A 17,894-nucleotide genomic window follows, 5' to 3' on the forward strand; every position below is an offset into this window, starting at 1 on the left:
GAGACGGTGGTTTTGGAATGGAGATGATGGAGAGGAGAGGAGGTGGTTTTGCAATGGAGAAGAGGGAGAGGAGCGTGCGGAAGCGATTTAGGATTGGATGAGAGGGCCGGTTCCTATGAGTGGATCAAAATCAAAATCAATTTACCCTTCAATTAAGAAAGCGACCGCACATTAACTAGTCTCCCTTTTATTCTGGGTCATAATTGACCATGATTTTCGCAAATAAAATATATGTTATATGTTGCAAAAATAATATAATTTGAAAGTACATTCAGATATGAACCAAATGATACAATTTTTGGTGACATGAATTCACATTTTGCTTGTCAAATACAGTACGTGGTCAAACTTTGACCCAAAATACACAAAACAAAAAAATACTTCCAAGACCAGCGCCGCTCTTCCACTCTTCTCCTCTTAAACCACCGCCGCTCCTCTCCTATTCCAATCTAAATCTAGCGCCGCTCCTCTCCTCTTCCATTTCAAAACCACCGCCCCTCCTCTCTTGTTCCAATCCAAAACCAGCGTCGCTCCTCTCCCGTTCTAATCCAAAACCAGTGCTGCTCCTCTCCTCTTCCATTCAAAAACCACCGCCGGCGAGTGAAGGTGCTATGGAGAAGTAGATCGATGGAGGAGTACAACCGATACGTGAGGATCGCAGATGGCGACCCTGTGAAGCTAGCTAGGATGCTGGAGATACAGCCTTGGTTTGACAACAAGGACCAACTAGTGGCGACGGCGACATCCATGGCCAAATATCTGCAATAGAGCGAAAAGGCGGCGATACTCCCGGAGGTAGTCGCGCGGGAGTACATAGATCTGCTCCTCTGGGCCATGGAGCAAACAGATTCACCGAATCCGATCATGAGGAGCGGTGGTGGGAGTATCGATCCCAGATGGAGCATCCACCAGAGATTGAAGCATCGAGCATCTATAGGGTGCCGTTTGTGAGGGTGTCGTGCCAGAGCGAGCCGGTGGAGTCTTCGTCGATCGAACCCAACTTCAAGAGGAGAAAAGCAGTTGGCCCGACGACGCTTCCCCGCCATCCTCTCCCTCGCCGTTCACATCGTCTCACGGGGCGGCTGTCTGCCACCGAGGAATAGGAGGGGACTGCCCCCCCCCTGCCCAATAGTCGGGCAGGTTGTGAATTGTCAGGTGGAGCTTAGGGTTGTCAGTATTTGCAGGTTGTGAATTGTGTTTTGAGTTGTGTATTTTGAGAGTACTTTCAGATATGAATGTCTTTTGAATTTCAGATTTGCAGTATTGAGCATATGAAGTATTTTATGAATTCTAGAGATCTATTTCTAGCACTTAAAAAATGTAGTTTCATAGGAGTATAAAAGTGCAGACAATGTGATTCTCAGAGAAGAAACTGCAAGTTTTAGTTTCAGATAAGAAACTACAAGTTCAGTTTCAGATAAGAAACTGCAACTTTTAGAGGCAGAGCATTTATATTAACATGACCTTTTCAAACAGGATTAACATCATGTTGGAAGTTTTATTCATGCTCGAAAATGGAACTACCAGCCAGTTAACATCAGGCTGATCAACATTCATGCATAGCACATCTTCATATGATGCACAGTCAAAAAGATATGCTATTTTCAAAATGCCCACACAATGTCGAGTGTGCGAAACACAGAGAAAACGACGGACGAAGTTTTGGCAAGTGTTGGACATGGTGTGCGTAGATGACAATGGGGACCCACATGTCAATAAAGCCGGAGGCAAAAAAATTGGAGATATTTTCCCTGCACAGGTGGAATCAAACCCGGGCGGAACAACTGTCGGGTAGTGTCACTTGGCCACTAGGCTAGTTCAGTAGTTTATTTACTAATAAGGCATTTCCTCAGGTGATTGGATCCCCTCCTGTGCCTTTGTGCGCTCGCCGTAACGCTTCTTTCTGCCATTGTTAACATGCTGAAAAAACGAGAGGAATCTGGAGAGGACTGTACGTGGAGAGGCGGACAGTCGGGACCCACCAGGTCTATGGCCATACGCAGGCAAGTGCCTCATCGAAAAAATACTTCCTCCTAATGCTATACTGACGTTGGGGACCACGGGTTTGTCAACATAGTTACATTTTTTTAGGTGCTTCAACGTAGTTACTATAGGAGATAAATTCACAACGAAACCGGGGAGCTGGCAGGTATCAATTATTATCACTGGGGCAACAAGTATCAGCTGGGTTTTGGGCTGCCCTGTCTAGGCTTTCTTTTTTAACATGCGCAACCCACGACATGCCGGTTTGTATTTTCTGGAGGGCCGTCATGTATCGACCAGCCTATGGACCTCACATCTGAGGTTTTATTTTTCCTAAAACATCGGCAGCCCAATTTATGTATTTTTTTGAAGAAAACACAGAGATTTGTTCTATTTTTCTATATAAGAATAGGAACGCGTGGTCCAACTTATGTTTCCCTTCTAACTATATTATATATATTTAAATTATTTTATATGTTATTATATATTATTTTTATTGTCATCATATATTTAACAGATACTTACATATGAAGAAAAAAATATACCACATCTTATTAACTTATAAAAATAATTTCTTAACAATAAAATCCTAGATTTTTTTGGCAAAAAATCCTAGTGATTGTGTACAAAACCTTGGTAAGATTTAAGGATGAATGTAACAATAAATCAATTATTATTTAAATATATTTATAACAAAATTCTCATCCCCTATGTATTTTTTGATAACATTGCTGGCCCAACCCAACATTATAATTAGAATCAGCCCAGTAAAATCGTGTATTTCGAGAAAGTGCAAATGACTTGTAATTTTTTAGGAAAAAAATATATGGGCCGCATGGACGCTACATTATTTGTTCACCCAGCCCAGCTAATGGTCTATAATTCAAAAAAAAGATCAAATTGACTGTAAATTCTACCCCGCGAAAAAAAAGACTGTAATTCTGAAAAAATGGGTTGAATACGTGCCACATTTTTGGAGGCTGAAATCTGGGCCAATAGGTTGAATCCAACGCAAGTCGTTGTCAACTTAGTCAACAAATGATTCTTACATTGTTAGCCATTGGATTTACATCGAACTACCGTCAACCATCTTCAATCTCTCATCTTCTTCCTCCAGCATCGCCGGGACCACCTCCCGCCTCCTGCTGCTAGCAGCTCTGCTTAGTATACTTCGCTGTGAAGCGCTACTCCATCGTTGGCCAGGCCATCCCTCCACCCCTCCACACTTTCTGTTCTTCGCCACCGACTGCCGATCCACACCGCACCAGAACCAGTTAACCCTCGTACACCTCTCCGTCTGCGACTCTACTCCCGCGTCTTCCCATATCCATCTCGTTGCTGTCCGGGGCCTCGCTGTCGTCCACCAACTTGGATGCGCTCGACACGGCGTGGTCAACGTGGTCAACGAATGACACCATCAGAAGTAGACTGTGCATGGAGAGGCTAACAGCTGGGTTCATGGCAGCACACAAGGAAATTCCTCCATATTACGTGCAAAATAATGATTCCTCCACCTGACAGCTGGGACCCACCGGAAGGGCCTCTATATTTTGCTAAAAAAACATTCCCCCGCTGAGAGGTCGGACCCACCAGCTATATCTTCGCATGCAAGGAAGTGCCTCCTTATTACGCACACAAAAATGAATACCCCCTGCTAGCTGGGACCCACCATAATGGGAGGATGACTTGTGGGCCAACTAAGTTGAAGGGGACGGAGGGCTTTGTCAACTTAGTCAATATAAACGTATATAGCTCCAGTGACCGTACGATGTCCAACCAACGGCCGTAGTGCTTCTGCAACCTCTGGTCTTCTTGCTCCAGCCGCCCAAACCAGCGCTGGTCGTGCCGCATGCTCTTGCCTCCTGTAGCCGGCTGTGATGCCGCGGAGGCCTCACCGCCCCTACTACTCCCACCGCTGGCCAGACCATCCCTCTACTCACCCACACCCCCAGTTATTCTGCCGCGACGGCAGCCTCACACCGCAGCCGAACCAGTGAACCCTCATACTCCTCTACACGTGGGCATCCACTACCGTGTCTTCCCTGGCTCCGTGTCATCCTCTTCCTAGACCTTGCCATCGTCCACCGCCCTGGTACTCTCAGTGCGGCGTGGTCAACGTGGTCAAGGAACAACTTCCATCGGAAGAGTACTCTACGTTGATAGGCTGACAGCTGGGTCCAGGGCAGTCGCAAGGAATTGGCTCCTTATTATGCGCAAAATAATTATTTCTCCACCTGACAGCAGGGACCCACTGGATGGGCCACTGTATTTCACAAAAAAATGTTTCCCCCTGACTGCTGGGACCCACTAGCTACATCTTCGCACGCAAGGAAGTGCGTCTGAGAAACAAAAATGATTTGCCCCCTTGACTGCTGGGACCCACCAGCTACATCTTCGCATGCAAGGAAGTGCCTAACAGTCGGGACCCACCTGGTAGAAGCGTACGTAGCGTTGTCATTCTGGTCGCGAACGTGTACGTACATACTTGGCGATGTAGACGCACATGTGTCGTAGTAGAGGCATGCACGTAGCATGTATACGTACTTATAGCGGCCAGGGTGCAAGAAAGTAAATACGGCCACATACGTACATACGGGCGTGGTCTCGAATGCTACTCGCGCATACGTACAGCCAGGGCTCGTGTACATGGCTGGGTCGGAACAGAGAAACTGCATCGTCGTGGTGTTCATGGGGAGCCAACCGGCTGGTTCGGAACGGAATGCATCATCGTGTTCATCGGGAGGGCTTGGACAGAACAGCCGATGGAAGCGAGGCCTGGCGTACCGTAGAACGGAGGAAACGGCCTTGTGTTCGACCGGCCACAATCGAAACGGGATCCTGTTCATCGGGAGGGGTCTGGCGTACCGCAAAACGGAGGAAACAGACTTCTGTTGGACCTCCTACGGTCAAAACGGGGTCCTGTTGATCGGAAGGTGTGTGGCGTACCGCAAAACGGAGGAAACAGACTTGTGTTTGAGTGATACAGTCGAAACAGGGGTCCTGTTTATCGGGAGGGGTGTGGCATACCGCAAAACGGGACTCCACGGGATACTGTTCATCTCCACCGTCGACCTCCTCCAGCCTCCACGTGCTACTGTTCATCCACCGTCGACCTCCTCCATCCTCCACATGCGAATATTCATCCACGGGCTCTTGTTCATCCACCCTCCACCGCGTGCTACTCCACCGGCTACTGTTCAACCAGCCCTCTCCACGGGCTCCTGTTCAACCACCCCTCCACGGTCTCCTATTCATCCAGCCCTCCATGGGGTCGTCCTGTTCATCCAGCCCTCCATGGGGTCCTATTCATCCAGCCCCAACCGGCTTGATTGATCGGGGTCCTGTTCATCTAGAGGCAACCACGGGGTCCTGTTCATCCACCCCTACTGGGAACTGTTCATCCAAACCCCCCAACAACGCTCACTATTCATCCAAACCCCCCAACAATGCTCACTGTTCATCCAGAGGCAACATCGATCGGCTTCAGTTAGCAGCCGTAGCGAAGGAATCACTCGGGTTCAGTAACGTAGCTAGTGCAATCGCTCGGGTTCAGTTAGAGCCCAACGCCTCGCTCGGGTTCAGTTAGAGCCGAATGCCTCACACACACGCGCGTACGTGTATGAGAGAAACGTGCATCGCTCGGCCCCCGACCACCCACCGTAACTGGGAACTCCCCGAAATTTTCCTCGCCCTCGTTTCTACCACGGTTTTTTCCATCATGGACAGCCCAAAGAATGTCATGCAGCAGCGTCTCTGGCCCGCCCAGGATGAAAAGCCCATTTTCTGTCATGATTTTTTGTCATAAAAGTAGGAGCCCACCACATCTATGGTGATATCGGGTTTTGTCACAATTATCGTCATAGAAGTGCCATAAGTATGACAAAATGTTTTTTCGTTCGGCCCGAAAAGTCAAGGATGTTTCTTTTTTTTGTAGTGATGTATAAGTCATGAAGAAAGCAGTAGCAATAAAACGGCAACGATCATAATGCTAAGCTAATGGATGGGTCTTGTCCATCACATCATTCTCTAATGATGTGATCCCGTTTATCAAATGACAACACATATCCATGGTTAGGAAACAAAACCATCTTTGATTAACGATCTAGTCAAGTAGAGGCATACTAGGGACACTATGTTTTGTGTATGTATTCACACATGTAATAAGTTTCCGGTTAATACAATTATATCATGAATAATAAATATTTATCATGATATAAGGAAATATAAATAACAACTTTATTATTTCCTGTAGGGCATATCTCCTTCATCGGTTGCCTGCTTTTACTGTTCGGCCCGCATGGCACGAACCTTAAAGCAGATCCGAGCCAGGCCCGCTGGAAACTGTCAAATCGGCAGTTTCTCTGGAGCTAGGCCGAGCGCAAGCGCAGGGAGAGGGCCCCTGCACGAGGAGAAACGGGAGGGATGCAAGGTGATTACGTGGTGTGTTCTTCAACCTAGAGTAACCTCCTATCTAATCTGCTCTCTCCCTTGTCCGTCTAATCTATACAACAGTGCTCCGATTCGAGGTAAGCTCTATACAAAAGAGATGTACATCGATTCTACGGTTCCATTCAGGCGACCGGTTTGTAGTTTCGTCAAACGTACATGCTCAATTTGTTGTTCCCGTTTGCAGTTATTTTGGAAAAAATTTGTCAGACTCGTCGCACATGATCGATCATTTGAAATTTTCTTTGACCAAAAGCCTACTCTCGTAGTTCCGCACAACATTCATGTTGCAAGTTTCCTGTTTCGACAATAGTAGACGAGGAGATCTACATATTTCTCATGGCTATACAATATGGATATGTGTGTTGTGATTTAAGACACTTCTTAATCATTCCTCTAGCCAGCGTGGTTTCTCTCGGTCTCCTCTTTCAAATCTTGCTGTGGTAGCATCATCGTTGCCGTCATTCATCTCGGCCTTCTCTCCATGATCCTACTGCAGTTAAGCCTGTTGGGAAATGTACCATGCAATTTCAAAAAAATTCCTACGCTCACGCAAGATCTATCTAGGAGATGCATGGCAACGAGAGGGGGAGAGTGTGTCCACGTACCCTCATAGACCGAAAGCGTAAGCGTTTACTTAATGCAGTTGATGTAGTCAAACGTCTGATCGAGTACCGAACGTACTACACCTCCGAGTTCTGCACACGTTCATCGTGATGACGTCCCTCGAGCTCTTGATCCAGTAGAGGGTCGAAGGAGTAGATGAGTTCCGTTAGCACGCCGGCGTGGTAATGGTGATGGTGATGTGATCCGCGCAGGGCTTCGCCTAAGCACCACGAGAATATGACCGGAGACGTAAACTATGGAGGAGGGCACCGCACATGGCTTGGAGCAATTCGTGTTCTCATAAGGGCGCCCCCCGTATATAAACAAGGGAGGGAGAGGAGGCCGACCAAGGCGCGCCCCAAGTGGGTAGGTGTCCCACTTGGACTCCTAGTTGGATTCTCCCCCCTTCCTTCTACCGGAGGGGGAAAGGGGGAAGGAGAGGGAGTAGGAGAAGGAAAGTGGGTGGCGCCCCCTTCCCTAGTCCAATTCGGGTCTCCTCCCTTGTGAGGGGTGTGCCAGCCCCTTATGAGCTGGTTAGCCTCCCTCCTATGGCCCATATGGCCCATATCTTTCCCCGGGGGGTTCCGGTGACCCCTCCGATACTCCGGTATGTACCCGATTCATTCCGGAACACTTCCGATGTCTAAATACCACCTACCAATATATCAATATTTACCTCTCAACCATTTAGAGACTCCTCGTCATGTCCGTGATCTCATCCGGGACTCCGAACAACCTTCGGCCACCAAAACACATAAGTCATATAATACATATCATCATCGAACATTAAGCGTGCGGACCCTACGGGTTCGAGAACTATGTAGACATGACCGAGACACCTCTCCACTTAATAACCAATAGCGGAACCTGGATGCTCATATTGGTTCCCACATATTCTACAAAGATCTTTACCGGTCGATGCTACCTCTTAAGCTTGTGTTGGTTTTCCCTTGAAGAGGAAAGGGTGATGTAGCAAAGTAGCGTAAATATTTCCCTCCGTTTTAAGAACCAAGGTATCAATCTAGTAGGAGACAATGCACAATTCACTGAATACATGCACAAACAATCAACAACTTGCACCCAACGCGATAAAGGGGTTGTCAATCCCTTCACGATCATTTGCAAAAGTGAGATCTAATAGAGATAGATAAATGGCAAAGTAAATATTTTTGGTATTTTTGGTTTATAGATCGGAAAGTAAAAGATTGCAAAATAGTAGATCGGAAACTAGTAAGATGTGAAAGAGAACTTGTATAATGGAAAAGAGACACGGGGGCCATAGGTTTCACTAGTGGCTTTTCTCAAGATAGCAAATATTACGGTGGGTGAACAAATTACTGCCGAGCAATTGATAGAAAAGCGCATAGTTATGATGATACATAAGGCAATGATCATGAACATAGGCATCACGTCCGTGTCAAGTAGACCGAAACGATTCTGCATCTACTACTATTACTCCACACATCGACCGCTATCCAACATGCATCTAGTCTTCAAAACAAAAGTTTAATATTGACATAAAAACACTAATACTTCAAGAATACTAACAAAGAAATCATGTCTTCTCAAAATAACATGGCCAAAGAAATCCATCCCTAGAAAATCATATAGTTTGGCTATGCTCTATCTTCATCACACAAAATATTTAAATCATGCACAACCCCAGTTTCAGCCAAGCAATTGATTCATACTTTAGTATTCTCAAACTTTTTCAACTTTCATGCAATACATGAGCGTGAGACATGCACATAACACTATAGGTGGAATAGAATGGTGGTTGTGGAGAAGAAAAAAAAGGAGGAAGATAGTATCACATCAACTAGGCGTATCAACAGGCTATGGAGATGCCCATCAATAGATATCCACGTGAGTGAGTAGGGATTGCAATGCAACGGATGCACTAGAGCTATAAGTGTATGAAAGCTCAAAAAGAAACTAAGTGGGTGTGCATCCAACTTGCTTGCTCATGAAGACCTAGGGAAATTTGAGGAAGCCCATCATTGGAATGTACAAGCCAAGTTCTATAATGAAAATTTCCACTGGTATATGAAAGTGACAAAATAGGAGACTCTCTATCATGAAGATCATAGTTCTACTTTGAAGCACAAGTGTGGGAAAAGGATAGTAACATTGCCCCTTCTCTCTTTTTCTCTCATCTTTTTGGGCATTCTCTTTTTTTATGGCCTCTTTTTTTCGTCCGGAGTCTCATCCCGACTTGTGGGGGAATCATAGTCTCCATCATCCTTTCCTCACATGGGACAATGCTCTAATAATGAAGATCATCACACTTTATGAACGGTGGCTTTGCCACAAATACGATGTCAACTACATGAGCATGCAAATCAATATGACAATGATGGAGCGTCTCATAATAAACGGAGCGGTGGAAAGTTGCATGGCAATATATCTCGGAATGGCTATGTAAATGCCATAATAGGTAGGTATGGTGTCTGTTTTCAGGAAGGTATATGATGGGTGTATGGTACCGACGAAAGTTGCATGACACAAGAGTGGCTAGCAATGGTGGAAGGGTGAGAGTGCGTATAATCCATGGACTCAACATTAGTCATAAAGAACTCACATACTTATTGCAAAAATCTTTTAGTCATCAAAACAAAGTACTACACGCATGCTCCTAGGGGAAGGGTTGATAGGAGTTAACCATCGCGCGATCCTGACCTCCACACAAAGGAAGACAATCAAAAAATAAATCATGCTCCAACTTCATCACATAACGGTTCACCATGCGTGCATGCTACGGGAATCACAAACTTTAACACAAGTATCTCTCAAATTCACAACTGCTCCACTAGCATGACCCTAATATCACCATCTTCATATCTCGAAACAATCATAAAGAATCAAACTTCTCATAGTATTCAATGCACTGTATATGAAAGTTTTTATTATATCCATCTTGGCTGCCCATCATATTAGGACAAGTTTTATAACCCAAGCAAATTACCATGCTGTTCTAAAAGACTCACAAAATAATATAAGTGAAGCATGAGAGTTCAACAACTTATATAAAATAAAGCCACCGCCATGCTCTAAATAGATATAAGTAATGTACTAGAGCAATATTTCCTAGCTTAAAAGATATAAGTGAAGCACATAGAGTATTCTAATAAATCACGATTCATGTGTGTCTCTCCCAAAAGGTGTGTACAGAAAGGATTATTGTGGTAAACTAAAAAGCAAAGACTCAAATCATACAAGACGCTCCAAGCAAAACACATATCATGTGGTGAATAAAAATATAGCCTCAAGTAAAGTTACCGATAGACGAAGACGAAAGAGGGGATGCCTTCCGATGCATCCCCAAGCTTAGGCTTTTGGTTGTCCTTGAACATTACCTTGGGGTGCCTTGGGCATCCCCAAGCTTAGGCTCTTGCCACTCATTATTCCATAGTTCATCAAAGCCTTACACAAAACTTGAAAACTTCAGAACACAAAACTCAACAGAAAATCTCATAAGCTCCGTTAGTATAAGAAAATAAATCACCACTTTAAGGTACTGGTGCAAACCCATTATTTGTTTATATTGGTGTAATATATACTGTATTCCGACTTTTCCATGGATTATACCCCCTGATACTACCCATAGATTCATCAAAATAAGCAAACAACACGCGAAAAACAGAATCTGTCAAAAACAGAATAGTCTGTAGTAATTTGTAAGTCTCGAATACTTCTGTAACTCCAAAAATCTGTCCAAACTAGGAAAACCTGAGAAATTTGTGTACCAATCAAGAGCAAAACAAATCAGATCAAAAACATGTTCCTATGAATTCTCAAAACTAATTTACTAAGCGCAAAAGTTTCTGATTTTCAGCAGGATCAACACAACTATCACCGTAAGCTATCCTAAAGGTTCTACTTGTCACCAACACTAATTAAAACATAAAACCACATCTAACCAGAGGCTAGATGCATCACTTATTACTAAACAGGAACAAAAATCTAAGAACAAAAATAAAATTGGGTTGCCTCCCAACAAGCGCTATCGTTTAACGCCCTTAGCTAGACATAAAAACACGAATGGATCTAAGTATAGCCATCTTTGGTATGCAATCCATAAGTGGCTCTCATGATAGATTCATATGGAAATTTAATTTTATTCCTAGGAAAGTGTTCCATGCCTTTCCTTAACGGAAATTGGAATCTAATGTTCCCTTCTTTCATATCAATAATTGCACCAATCATTCTAAGGAAAGGTCTACCAAGAATAATAGGGCATGTAGGATTGTAATCTATATCAAGACCAATGAAATCTATGGGCACATAATTCCTATTGGCAACAATAAGAACATCATTAATCCTTCCCATAGGTTTCTTAATTGGAATCCGCAAGATGAAAATTTAAAGAACAATCATTAAATTCATGGAAACCTAACACATCACACAAAGTTTTTGGAATCATGGAAATACTAGCAACCAAATCACATAAAGAATAGCATTCATAATCTTTAGTATTAATCTTAATAGTATGTTACCACTCATCACAAAGTTTTCTAGGGATAGAAACTTCTAATTCAAGCTTTTCTTCAAAAGATTGCATCATAGCATCAAAGATATGTTTAGTAAAAGCTTTGTTTTGATTATAAGCATGAGGAGAATTTAACGGATTGCAACAAGGAAATACTATCTAGTAAAGAACAATTATCATAATTAAATTACTTGAAATCCAAAAGAGTGGGTTCATTGCTACTTAAAGTCTTGACCTCTCCAATCCCACTTTTATCAATTTTTGCATCTAGATCTAAAAACTCAGAATCATTGGGACGCCTTTTAACTAAAGTTGACTCATCTCCAGTACCATCTTTATCAAGATTCATATTGGAAAACAAATATTTAATAGGAGTGATAACCCGCAAGTATAGGGGATCGCAACAGTTTTCGAGGGTAGTGTATTCAACCCAAATTTATTGATTCGACACAAGGGGAGCCAAATAATATTCTCAAGTGTTAGCAGTTGAGTTGTCAATTCAACCACACCTGGATAACTTAAAATCTGTAGCAAAGTATTTAGTAGCAAAGTAGTATGGAAGTAATGGTAACAGTGGCAAAAGTAACTGTAGCAGTTTTGTAGTAATTGTAACAGTGGCAACGGTAAAGTAACAAAGCAAAGAGCAATATGTGAAAAGCTCGTAGGCATTGGATCAGTGATGGATAATTATGTCGGATGTGATTCCACATGCAATAGTTATAACATAGGGTGACACAGAACTAGCTCCAATTCATCAATGTAATGTAGGCATGTATTCCGAATATTGTCATACGTGCTTATGGAAAAGAACTTGCATGCCATCTTTTGTCCTACCCTCCCGTGGCAGCGAGGTCCTATTGGAAACTAAGGGATATTAAGGCCTCCTTTTAATGGAGTACCGGACCAAAGCATTAACACTTAGTGAAGACATGAACTCCTCAAACTACGGTCATCACCGTTAAGTATCCCGATTATTGTCACTTTAGGGTTAACGGATCATAACACATAATAGGTGACTATAGACTTGCAAGATAGGATAAAGAACTCACATATATTCATGAAAACATAATAGGTTCATATCTGAAATCATGGCACTCGGGCCCTAGTGACAAGCATTAAGCATAGGAAAGTCATAGCAACATCAATCTCAAAACATAGTGGTTACTAGGGATCAAACCCTAACAAAACTAACTCAATTACATGGTAAATCTCATCCAACCCATCACCGTCCAGCAAGCCTACGATGGAGTTACTCACGCATGGCGGTGAGCAACATGAAATTGGTGATGGAGGATGCTTCATGATGACGATGGTGACAGATTCCCCTCTCCGGAACCCCGAACGGACTCCAGATCAGCCCTCCCGAGAGAGTTTAGGGCTTGGCGGCGGCTTCGTATCATAAAACGCGATGAATCCTTCTCTATAAATTTTTTCTCCCCGAACGTGAATATATGGAGTTGGAGTTGAGGTCGGTGGAGCTCCAGGGGGCCCATGAGGTAGGGGGCGCGCCCTAGGGGGGGCGCCCCCACCCTCGTGGACAGGGTGTGGGGCCCCTGGCCTTGATCCTTTCGCCAGTATTTTATATTAATTCCAAAAATAACTTCTATGGAGTTTCTGGTCATTCCGAGAACTTTTATTTCTGCACAAGAATAACACCATGGAAGTTCTGCTGAAAGCAGCGCCAGTTCAGTTTAGTTTCATTCAAATCATGCAAGTTAGAGTCCAAAACAAGGGAAAAAGTGTTTGGAAAAGTAGATACGACGGAGACGTATCAACTCCCCCAAGCTCAAACTTTTGCTTGTCCTCAAGCAATTCAGTTGATAAACTGAAAGTGATAAAGAAAAACGTTTACAAACTCTGTTTGCTCTTGTTGTTGTAAATATGTAAAGCCAGCATTCAAGTTTTCGGCAAAGATTATGAACTAACCATATTCACAATAACACTTAGGTCTCATGTTTACTCCTATCAATGGCATAATCAACTAGCGAGGAATAATAATAAAACTCGGATGACAACACTTTCTCAAAACAATCATAATATGATATAACAAGATGGTAACTCGCTAGCCCATCCTCAGACCGCAAAACATAAATGTAGAGCACCTTTAAAGATCAAGGACTGACTAAATATTGTAAATCATGGTAAAAGAGATCCAGTCATATTCATACTCAATATAAACTAATAGTAATGCATGCAAATGATGGCGGTGCTCTCCAACTGGTGCTTTTTAATAAGATGACGATGAATCAACATAAAAGTAAATAGATAGGCCCTTCACAGAGGGAAGCAAGGATTTGTAGAGGTGCCAGAGCTCGATTTTTGAAACAGAGATAATAATATTTTGGGTGGTATACTTTCATTGTCAACATAACAACCAAGAGATCTCAACATCTTCCATGTTACACACATTATAGGCGGTTCCCAAACAGAATGGTCAAGTTTATACTCCCCCTCCACCAACAAGCATCAATCCATGGCTTGCCCGAAACAACGGGTGCCTCCAACTAACAACAATCCTGGGGGAGTTTTGTTTGCAATTATATTGATTTGATTTGAGCAAGGGACTAGGCATCCCGGTGACCAGCCATTTTCTCGTGAGTGAGGAGCGGAGTCCACTCCTCTTGAGAATAACCCGCCTAGCATGGAAGATACAGACAATCCTAGTTGATACATGAGCTGTTCGAGCATACAAAACAGAATTTCATTTGAAGGTTTGGAGTTTTGCACATACAAATTTACTTGTAACGGCAGGTAGATAACGCATATAGGAAGGTATAGTGGACTCATATGGAATAACTTTGGAGTTTATGGAAGTGGATGCACAAGCAGTATTCCTGCTTAGTACAAGTGAAGGCTAGAAAAGACTGGGAAGCGACCAACTAGAGAGCGACAACAGTCATGAACATGCATTAAAATTAATATACACTGAGTGAAAGTATGAGTAGGATATAATCCACCATGAACATAAATATCGTGAAGGCTATGTTGATTTTGTTTCAACTACATGCATGAACATGTGCCAAGTCAAGCCACTCGAATCATTCAAAGGAGGATACCACCCTAACATACCACATCACAACCATTTTAATAGCATGTTGGCACGCAAGGTAAACCATTATAAACTCCTAGCTAATTGAGCATGGCATAAGAAACTATAATCTCTAATTGTCATTGCAAACATGTTTATTCATAATAAGCTGAATCAGGAACGATGAACTAATCATATTTACAAAAACAAGATAGGTCGAGTTCATACCAGCTCCTCTTATCTCAATCATTTCATCATATATCGTCATTATTTCCTTTCACTTGCACGACCAAACAATGTGGATAATAATAATAGTGCACGTGCATTGGACTAAGCTGGAATCTACAAGCATACAATTCAAGGGAGAAGACAAAGTAATATGGGCTCTTGGTTAAATCAATTAATAATGCATAAAAGAGCCACTCAACAATTTTATCATGGTCTTCTCCTCTCGACCCCCAAAGAAAAGAAAAAGAAATAAAACTATTTACACGGGAAAGCTCCCAGCAAGCAAAAAAATAACGAGAAATCTTTTTGGATTTTCTTTTAATTACTACTACTACAAGCATGGAAAGTAAACTAGCTACAAGCTATTACTATTTTTTTTGTTTTTCTTAAGGTTATTCAAACACACAAGAAGAAAGCAAGAAAAGAAAATAAAATAGCATGGATAGTACAATGAAAAAGTATGAGCACCGACAACTAGAATGAGTGTGTGAACATGAATGTAATGTCGGTGAGAAATATGTACTCCCCCAAGCTTAGGCTTTTGGCCTAAGTTGGTCTACGCCCATGGATCAGAGCTACTCTCTTTAGTGTACTAAGGAGTGTCATCTGAGTACCACTGGCTGGAAATCTCCTCCGGATCCCACTAATAAAAGGACTATCGATAAGGGTCAAGTGGTGGTTCCGGCTTAGGCTCTGGAGCTAGTGTCTGGCTCCGGTGTGCCTAAGCGGCCTCCGACAAGACAAGGCACGTGCCTGAAGATAAGTCAAACAAAGAAGGTGCAAGCAAGATAATAGTCTCACTGTGAGTTTTATTAAATCTCAAATTACACTTAAGCATCTTCTCATCATTTTTAACAATAAACTCATGTGCTACCATGCTCTTATAATCTAGAAAAGTAGGGGCAACAACTTTTCCTCTTTCTCATAATGCCTAAAAGTTATCCTAAGGTGTTTAGCATGGCGTGAAGTATAGATGCCTCCAATGATGGGGCCCTCTGTATGGTTCAGACTTAGTCATTTAGCAACTATAGCGCCTAAAATAACAGTGTTATCACGAAATAAAGCATGGCACAAAATAAAAATATCAGGAACACTAAGGTTTCCATAGTTCCCGTGACCAATTAAGCATATACTAGCAAATATTGCAAAGTAACATAGAACAGGAAAGTGTATGCTAGTAATTCTTGCATCGGAAACCTTCCTAGTTTCCCCTACAGTAATCATATCAATAAATCCATCCACATCTCTACGATGTGTTTCCTCCATGCTGCCCTCAAAGGGTCTCTTGCAAACCGCACAAAAATCACATAGTGACATCTCCATAACCTCATCATATAACTGAAACTCCACTGAAGGTGGTGATTTCTTAGCATGAAAGTAAATTTTTCGCATGAAAGTATTAGTGAGCAGGAAATACTGATCGAGCTGGTCGTGGAGGAAGTCGGTGAGGCCTGCATTCTCAGCCAAATGATAAAAATCATCATGAATCCCAGCAGCTCTCAAGAACTCATCACAAGGCCATTCACACGGCCGAACCTCCGCGGTGCGAGGGCTCTCCTCATTTTGTTTATCCTTCGAGCTTCGGCTCGAAGAGCCCCTAAAAAATCTCTTTATCATTTTCTGAAAATTTCTGAAATTTTTAGTAACTCAATATAAAAATGAAACAAACTCAACAAAACTGATAGCAACTACTCCTACAAGTGCCTACAGACTATATCATGCATTAGAACTACTCGGGACAAAATAAATTTGGCATGCAAGCTCAAGAAGAGGGTCACCTTAGCAGCAAAAACTTGCAATGAATAAAGAATTAGAACAAAAACTAATTGGACCATCGGAGGAGTCACATACCGAAGAACAATCCCCCAAAGCAGTTTTGTGAATGGAGCTTTGAGCAAGGAGATCAAAAATGGCAGCAAGATGAGCTAAAACTCGTGCCTGAGCTGGTTGGTGATTTTTTTGGGAGGAAGAAGGAGTGTGTGGGTGCAGGCAGGAGTGGAGGGGGCTACCAGGGGCCCATGAGGCAGGGGGCGCGCCCTAGGGGAGTGGGCGCGCCCTGGACCCTCGTGGCCAGATGCTGGCTCCCCCTGATGTGTTCTAAGTGCCAATAATTCTTAAATAATCTAGAAAAAAATCATATTTTATTTCCAAGACATTTGGAGAACTTTTATTTTCGAGGTATTTTTTATTGCAAGGATAATTCAGAAAACAGACCGAAAATACTATTTTTGCTTTATTAATTCTAAATAACATAAAGTAAAAGGAGGGTATAGAGAGTTGTGCTTTCTAACTTCATCCATCTCATGCTCCTCAAAAGGAATCCACTAACAAGGTTGATCAAGTCTTGTTAACATACGCATTTCGAATCGCATGAAACCGGAGAATTTTCGAATAACACTAGGTTATCTTAATGGGGATATGCACATCCCCAACAATAAGAATATCATATTTCTTCTTGATAGTAGGAAGAGAAATTCAAAACGTCCAATAGTAATAGTTGGAATCTTTCTAGTAGAATTTATACTGTGGACTTGAGGTTGTTTCCTTGGAAAATGTATCGTATGATCATTACCATTAACATGAAAAGTGATATTGCCTTTGTTGCAATCAATAACAGCCCCTGCAGTATTCAAAACGGGTCTACCAAGGATAATCGACATACTATCATCCTCGGGAATATCAAGAATAACAAAGTCTGTTAAAGTATTAATGTTAGCAACCACAACAGGCACATCCTCAAAAATACCGACAGGTATAGCAGTTGATTTACCGGCCATTTGCAAAGATATTTCAGTAGGTGTCAACTTATTCAATTCAAGTGTACGATATAAAGAGAGAGGCATAACACTAACTCCGGCTCCAAGATCACATAAAGCAGTTTTAACGTATTTTCTTTTAATGGAGCATGGTATAGTTGGTACTCCTGGATCTTCTAGTTTCTTAGGTATTCCACCCTTAAACGTATAATTAGCAAGCATGGTGGAAATTTCAGCTTCCGGTATCTTTCTTTTATTTGTAACAATATCTTTCATGTACTTAGCATAGGATTCGTCTTACGCATATGAGTCAAACGCATACGCAAAAAGATAGGTCTAATCATTTCAGCAAAGCGCT

The sequence above is a fragment of the Triticum dicoccoides genome, chromosome 1B, assembly GCF_002162155.2.
Source record: "Triticum dicoccoides isolate Atlit2015 ecotype Zavitan chromosome 1B, WEW_v2.0, whole genome shotgun sequence".
Taxonomy (NCBI): Eukaryota; Viridiplantae; Streptophyta; class Magnoliopsida; order Poales; family Poaceae; genus Triticum; species Triticum dicoccoides.